This window comes from Desmodus rotundus, chromosome 1 (assembly GCF_022682495.2).
Source record: "Desmodus rotundus isolate HL8 chromosome 1, HLdesRot8A.1, whole genome shotgun sequence".
In the NCBI taxonomy this organism is placed as follows: Eukaryota; Metazoa; Chordata; class Mammalia; order Chiroptera; family Phyllostomidae; genus Desmodus; species Desmodus rotundus.
Genome location: NC_071387.1, coordinates 58,425,376 through 58,433,866, shown reverse-complemented (window position 1 = coordinate 58,433,866; position 8,491 = coordinate 58,425,376). Strand labels below are relative to the sequence as shown.

General features: G+C 41.3%; 1 long non-coding RNA gene across 1 annotated transcript; it reads right to left on the bottom strand.

Annotated features, from left to right (window-relative positions):
• Positions 1–1,388: 1,388 nt before the first annotated feature.
• LOC139440915 (uncharacterized) lies at positions 1,389–8,058 on the bottom strand. The gene is made up of 3 exons (XR_011651214.1): positions 7,956–8,058; positions 4,193–4,319; positions 1,389–1,765 (listed from the first exon to the last, which is right to left on the bottom strand). It is a non-coding gene; the product is annotated as an uncharacterized lncRNA (long non-coding RNA).
• Positions 8,059–8,491: the final 433 nt, after the last annotated feature.

The following is an 8,491-nucleotide window of genomic DNA, read 5'->3' as shown; positions in this document are numbered from 1 at the left end:
TTCTACCAGGGAACAAAATAAGAAAAACATTTATATTTTTACCAAATAAATCAATGTTAAAATAAAAATATTGTATTATTCATTCACTATTTTATTAATATTCATAATGTACACATATTTTCTTTTGAGATCAAGTATTATAGTTGTTAGCAAATATGAAAATAATATTTAATTAAAACTTGAATTTAAGTATTTGTGTTTTGATATAATTTAGAAAGAGATACATTCAATATAAAAATATATATTTACCCCATTCATATTGAAGTCATGCTGGTATGTTTTAAAAGTAGCATAAGTTTTTAAAATAGTTTATAGACTAGTAACCTATATCTGTCTGAGTGAAAACCATACAAGTAACCATATATGTATAGTGTGTTTATGTAAAATAAAAATATATAGCTTCCTTATAAAAGGTTTTGACTATCCAAAGAAATAAAAAGTCTAAAAAAAACCCAAGTAATGAAAATGCAATATGATCTCTAATACTGGGCCTTTAAAAGACATTGTTGGGAGGCCCTGATTCATATCCCCCAGTGACACACAAAAAACAGTATTCTCTTCTTTCCAACTTCTCCACATCTCCTAGTTGCCTGGAGATTCCTTCTTTATAACTGCCTTAAATCTTATCTTTCCACTCTGTTTCCCCAAATCCCTGGTCTGAGTCTTTTCATTCCTGGATTCCTTCCATGCCTCCAATTTCTGCATAACAACAACCATAGAACCAGGGGGGGAATCCCTTAGAAAGCAGGATAAGAAAAAGAGTTGAGTGAGGACAGTACCACCTCTGTGCTCTGAGTGCTTCTGGTTGGGCATCCCTGCAAGCGCGTCTGAGAACGGGCAGGCCTGGTGGCAGGAAGAGATTTAGGTGGGGAACACATAACACTAATAAATCCTTTCCCTATCACATTCATATTCATGATCTACATCCTTATTCTATGCATGCTTTTATAGTTTAAATGAAACTGATGAAATTCTGATTAATACTCAGAGTAGCAATAAGAAGTTGTATAGATGATCCTTACCAGCCACTTTATTTCACCACTTTTCCTAGATTTCCTGTGAGAAGTCTTTCTTGATGCTTTTGCCTTTTGAGTATGGCAATAATTGTTCAATGTGTCATTTAAAATGTGACAAATTTAACATCATAATGTTACAGAACAGACCCAGGGGGGGGGTGAACAATATACTATTACTGAAAGGACCCCCCCTTTCTCTCTGGGGATCCCCCCCAACCTACTAGGTTCGCCTTGCCCGATGCCAGAGGAAAGACGTCTCTCAATGCCAGAGACTGGTAAAAAGGAAAGGGATTATTTATTTAAAAGTTACACAGACTTAGAGTAATGACTTAATGTCTTCATTAAAATACTAAAGTCCTCTAGAATACCCACAGATGCACACAGTCCTTCCTTCTCCCTCTGCCCAGTCTGGGGTACCATATCTCAGGAAAAGAAGTAGAAGTCTGTGATTCAGGCTCCCGGCACCATCAGCTGTGTGGCCACCACAGGATCTCCACTCTGCCAAAGCCACGTGGTCCTCTCCCCTTCTCTGCCAAAGCTGTGTGGTCCTCTCTCCTGTATGGCTGCTGTGCCCGGGTTCAAATCCCAGTTCCAGTCTTCCTCTGCAGCTCCATTTCCGACTCCTCCTACAATCAGTTACACCTGCCAGCATTCCCGTATTCTTCCAGCTTTACTGGGCTGCCATAGTAAGTCTGGGCAGGTGTGGCCCCATGGCTTGAGCCAATCTTCTCCAAGGTCTCATGCAGGCCCTGTAGCCAGGGGGAATTGTTTCCCAGTTACATCATGGGTGGAAGTCATTCCCATCTCCCTGGCTTAAAGTGTGACCACAGCTATTTAACATATTTATGAAACCAGTTAAAGGTTACAGATATGTTAAATGACTATTCTAGAGGTTAGCTGTACAGCTGTTGCTGTACAAAACAGCTCTCAGTGGCCTTGCTCCATGTGTCCCTTCCCCCAGCTCAGGCTTGTGGGGGTGAGGACCTCCTATATATATTTTTTTCTAATATTTCCTGGACACCTTGAGTTCCGGGCCCCATTACAAATCCCTATTTGGGGCCCCCGTCTTGTCTGTACCCTGTTACAATAATACTTTTAAAATAAAATTGAATGAGATGGGGGCTTAACATTCTAAATTTTAAAAAAACAGATACATGCACACACACATGTGTGTGTGTAAAATATTTTTATATTAAAATTGTTCATTAAGCCCTGGTTGGTGTAGCTCAGTGGATTGAGTGTGGGCTGCAAACCAGAGGGTTGCCAGGTCAATTCCCAGTCAGGGCACATGCTTGGGTTGTAGGCCAGATCCCCAGTGGGGGCCACATGAAAGGCAACCACACATTGATGTTTCTCTCCCTCTTTTGCTCCCTCCCTTCCCCTCTTTCTAAAAATAAGTAAATAAAATCTAAAAAATAAAATAAAAACACTCATTAAATTATGATGAGGAGGAAAGTGGCCTGGAAATAGCAGGACTTTTATCACTCATCAGTCATAGAAAATTGACCTTGTCACACACATTTAGTTTAGAAGTGTAAAATGGGGCAAAAGGTGAAGGTACTAGAACAAATCAATTCTCATGTCTTGAAATTGATAATTACATGAAACAGTTAATTTTAACATTGATATGGACTTGTTTTGATTTATTTTAGATATCCTTCTATAAAAATGAGGTAAGGTTCTAATTTGCTTATCATGTAAAGAGAACTGCTAAATCCAATATCCCGTATGATATGGTTGTCATATTTCTTTCTTTTGCTCCCATTTTGAAATTCTACAACTATTTTACTCTTTATAATACTTTTTATGGTATTACTGGATATTATGTTAAACATATGCGATGATTTGTCACATGAAAATAAATAATATACAATATGATTCATATAGAAATATAAGATTAAAAGACCCACTTTAATAATTAAAAATTAGTTATCTGAGAAGATACTACAATTTTCTTTTTGCACCATTCACTAAATAGACATTTCTCAATTCAGCTAAATGTTCAGAAGGCTCTGAGCCTAAGGAAAAAAAGGCACCACAGCTGATAAAATGGTATTTCTTTTCTTTTCTTTCTTTTCTTTTTTCTTTTCCTTTTACTTTTTTTTTTCTTAACACAGAATACTGGTGTGCATAGAGACTCAGGGCCAGACTGCCTGGGCATAATTCTCAGCTGCAATATTTCACTCTCTATGACCCTGGGACAGCTAATCGCCTCAGTCTTCTGCACCTCAGGTTTCTTTGATCTAAAATTACACAGTACTGTATATTGTTGATGCACTAAACAAACTTAGAAAGTAGTATATCTGCAATCAATAGTATGCCTAATTTATAAAAGAAAATAGAAAATTACTCTGGATGGAGAAGAAGCAAAAGTACAGGTATCTAGTTAAAATATTGCATTAGGTATATTTTTATTAGTTTTTAAGGTCAAAAAGAAATCAAAAACCCATAGGAACCACTACATGTTTTCTCTCAATTTTTATTTTACTTTTATTTTAAAAATTTGCTCTGATCCTTGTTAATTTGTATAATTTGATTTTTAAAATGCTTGCTTAAGAGAATGTGGTAGAATGCATTCTTTATTTTCATATCCAATTGTTCCCTTTCCAAAGTATATGCATTGGGCAGTTATTTTTGGGTATCACTGGTAACAACATCACCTTTTTACATCCTCGTTATTGGCTTTTTCTTTTAATAATTGGAAGAATGGAAACATATAAGTTTCATTACTCATTTAGTTTTTTGAAATGATGAAAATTGCAGTGACTTACAAACCACAGTGTGCTTCATTAAATAATAAATGTTAGCCTTCAAAACATGAGTCATTATTATTATTATTATGTATTATTATTGTTTTACAACCAGATACAATCAAACATTGAGATACATGCTTAAGAAAAATTGAGATAGTATTAAAAGCTTAATGAATCTTGTTCATTTAATACATAGAGACATGACACCTCTGTGGGAAAATATTAATATATGGTTATAATTTAGCTATTTAGATCAGCTATATAATATTTTTGTAGTGTTTTAAAGTTATTTTTGTTTTGAGTAATGGAAATGCTTGGGTACTTGTATACACATTATACAATATGTTAGTTAAACTTTAGAACAACTGAATAAAATACTTTTTATTATTTTTGAATACTTGAAACAAAATTATATTAGAATACCTGAAGGAAGCAGAAGGCACAATCAGCAATGATTTTGGAGAGAATCTGGTACTTTCCAGAGGAGCATCTGGGTTAGGGGAACTGATGAGAGGTATTGAGTCTCCTAGGTTCTAGCCATATTGGGAAGCTAAAGAGGCAAAGGATAAGATGGTATTATGAGAGGTGAGTATGAGCTCAGCTGGAGCTATAGAATGGTGGTGGCAAGAAAGGACTGTATTTTTACAGCAATGCAGCCATTTCCAAGAAAAAACAGAACAAAACAAAACAGTTCTAAATTATAGAGCAAATGGAGCAAAAGCAGCCCCCCCTTTATCAAACAATAAATATATTTCATTCCATTGTTTCTCTTAGTGCTTTACTCTCTTCAGCGCCTGTCATTGATTGACAATACCCCCACAGAAGCCAACGGGCCATGGAAACCAGGTGAATGCAGTTCCTAACAGTTGACTCCTAGGACGCAAAGCAGGGTCAGTGATGGGTACGGGGGTTTGGAGGTATCGGACAAATAGAAAAGAATCAGCACAGTAAATGTTTTTTAATATATGCATTGTGCCAAATTCTGTATTTCTGAAGCACTTACACTTGTGTAATTTAGCATTAGACACATGATGATTTCAGTGGGACGACATTTAAATCATGTACCCACAATTATCACAAATATGACTCCATTCATTAGAACTCCATGAACTGGGTATAGTCAAGACATTTTTTCACTGTGTTTTAAGGTTTCCTAAGCAGCTTTCTTGGTGGCAAGTCATCTATGACAAATTAGGTAAATTAGGCCCATTTAGTCCATTAGAACTCAGTCCTCATTGACCAAAACAATAACTGAAGGGTAAAGGATTATCCTTATTTCATATGATTCATTCAAGTGCATGATTTCACTCCATTTTCAATGTAAGATTGTTTCTATTCATAGTTTGTGCCAATCAGCATAACTCTAAAAGATGGAAAATAAGGAGAATAAATTAAGTGCACACCATTTCTACAGGCTGAAGAAAAAAATAAAGACGGCAAAGTGAGGGAAACTACAACTGAAGAATCACATCCACACATCAAGGGGGCACAGTGTATCTATTTTAAGCATTGTCTCCCTTGGAACAGGTCACAAGCTTTCCTAGAACCGTATTACCCTGTTGTCTATTTCTTCTCCCTTATTTTCGGTTCCACAATAGGGAGTGTTCCTTCATTAGGAAGTTTTCCAACTATGCTATTAGCATGCTTAACGGACATATTAGAACAGCAAATTATTGCTGTGGAGTTGCTTTTGGTGCCCTGAGACAAGAAAGTACTTAAACCCCTCAAACATTCAAAATAAAAATGTAAATTTGGGGATTTCTTCTACTCACAGCAGGCTGTTAAAAACAATTATAAACCTAAAGAGAGCAAAGCTAACTAACACTTTGGTAAATGAAGTAACATGGTAAAATAAAGGAAATCTAAAGACAGAGTAACCTCAGATGACGATATTTAAGATCATGCTTTTAAGATTGTATCTCACATTCCCTTTTTATCTCTATTTCACATTTGTTACAGTTGTTTTAAACACATGGTTTAATGACAATGACCAATCTAAAGAGGTTGCTGCCTTGTGATAGTAATCATATAACAATAACTTAAAGAAGGCATTTCCTTTTCTTTTAAGAGGGAAAGATAAACCAGGATGGATGTGTAGATAATTCTCCAGGCTTGGTGCAATCATCCTCAGGATAGATATTCCAGTCTAATTCTAGCGAATCACCAGTAAGTCACCACCATAAGCAATGAACAATTAACACGTGTGGTATTACTAAGTGAGGAGTGCAGCAGGAACCGGGCTGAGTACAATCCCTATGCTTCCATTGTTTAAAGTACCCTGTGCTCTTCTAGAGGGCACCAAAGGATAGTTGTATAGAAGCAAGAGTAAACCCTCCCTAGGGAGCATTGTCTCTGTGAGATGCCAGCTTGAGTTGAAGTTGAGAGAGTTTCAAGTTGCAGAACACCCCCACACAGCAGTAAAAAGATAGAAGATATCGACACACTCAGCTGAATCTTGTTAAAAGCTTCCTGCGGATTGGCAGAATGAAATCTTTATTTAAAATACACAAACTATTGTCAAGGGAAAGATGGAACAGAGAACGCAGTAAAAGGGCCAAATGCTTTGCTTAACCCACCAGAAGCAGCAGAAAGGGAGAAGTGCTAGCACTGTCTTCGTAGCAACAACAGAAAAGGTGGCTAACACCACCACAGCAGCCTCCATCTGCTCTTCCCATGGTTTCAGGATGCATTATTTCTTTTATTATTAATTATATGTGTTTCCGAGGGAGGGCAAATATATTATCACGAATAGCAAGAGAGGAAATCATTTCTGCTGCCACTTGACATTAAGTACAGTAGTGCACGTAATGAGTGAGTGATGACAGGAAGCAGCAACAGCATCGAGCCCCAGCATCCCTCAGACCACTCCGCTGCCGCTGGCTCTGGAGGCTCTCTATCAGAAAGTTCATGTAAAACCATTATTGAACACTGAGAGGAAGGAACTGAGACAACTGAGACAGGGTGAGTGGTGTGTATTTGTTCAGAGAGAGAGGGAGGGAGGGAGGGAAGGAGAGAGGGGGAGAAAAATGAGTTAGTCATCATCTTGCACAGACAACACCATAAGGGGGCAGGTGCTTTGCATTATTACAAACACAGGCACACACACTTGCACACATGGTGGAAGTCTTCCTGGCTTACACCCTATCATTTCATAGAGCAGCTTTAAGGGATAGGACTGTGTGCCTATGAACCTTTTTGGATGTGAACTCAGTGGGTTTAAGGAGGCCAAGCAGGGAGCCTGGCAGGGGATGGGTTCAGGAGGGTCACTCCCGGAGAGCAAAGGCCATGGCAAGCAATGAAGCAGGCTTGAAAAGAAAAAGGTGAAAAAATGTCACCTATATTGATTAAGCTTCATTTTTCTTTGGGAGAAAGTGACATTTCTGCTGTTATATCACGGACGTATCACGGAAGTAGATGGGTCAGTGTTTTGTCTTCCTCACAGTGCTCACAGCCCCTTCGATTAGAGAGTACATGGAAGTCTCTCTGTGGCATTAATGCTAACAGGGTGATTATTGTGGCTTTTTTTTTTTTAAAGCACCGAGTAGTGACAGTGCTCTCTATTAAGCAAGACAGCATTTGTTGTCAAAGCTGTATGCTCTGATCAGACATAAGTGCCGGTAAAGGGATAAAAAGCTTTCTGTTAGATTTCTTCCACTCTGCCTACCCTCTTCCCTGGCTCCAGTCCCCTTTTCTGGCTGTGCTCAGGGGGGCCGAAGTTCCTCTTCCCCCGTTTCCGGAGCCTCCACACACCACCACCTCGGAGCCACTGCCCGGTCTGCCTTCGGGTACGAAGCAGGTGGGAAAAACGTCCCCAGTCCTGGTCCTCTCCTCCGTAGCGAGGCTGGCAGGTTCCAGCAACGCTCACGCGGGGTTTTTCCCTTTCCAACCAGCACCTGTCAAAGCCCTCTCTCTCCCTCCAGCCCAGGCTAGCTGCCAAGCACTCCTAGTGAAAACTACATCCAGGATCTGAGATGACGAACACCCCGCGCCCACGAAGCCTCGGCTCCCCTTCCCTACTCGCTAAAGAGGGCTCTTCGTGAGCATGGACTGTCTTGCAAATTAAATCTGTGTCCCTTGCATGTTTGAACGCTCCACCCTAACCCTTACCACCAGGTTCCCTTCTAAAGAACCCTTACAATCACTGAAAGCACGCGAACACCTGAAGCAGCGCAATCGCGATCCACACCTGGGCAAGTCGTCTGTGGCTTTCGCGGTCGGGAATAGCCTGTGCCTGACAGGTCTTCGTCTCCCCGCGTGGCCCGCGGTGCCCGGAGCCCTGGGATCTTGCCAAGGTCTCCGGGTCGCGGGATCAGCCGGGTCCGCTCAGGGCAGCTCGGGGTCGCCGCCGGTGTCCCCTCCTCCCGCCCCAGCACGTGCGCCCGCGCCGCCGCCGCCGCCTCCCAGGCGGGCGCTCGGAACATCCCGCGCCGAGTACTCCCCGCCCCGGCTCCCGCCCGCCGGAGCCCGGCCCGCGCCACCGGCAGCCATCAAGTGGCTCGTTAAGGAAATGCAGGTGAGTGCGTGTGGCGGAGAGGCTGCCGTGGAGACGTGGGGTGTGTGCCTGTGTGTGCGCGCGGGAGGAAGAGGGAGCGCCTGCCGGAGAGCGAGCGAGCGAGCGCGGGAGCGGCCGGGAGATGCTCGCCGCCTCTGCCCCCAGCCGCGCCGCGCCCGCGCCGGGTGGCCCGAGCGCGTGGGGCAGCGCCGCGCCCTGACAGCCGCTCG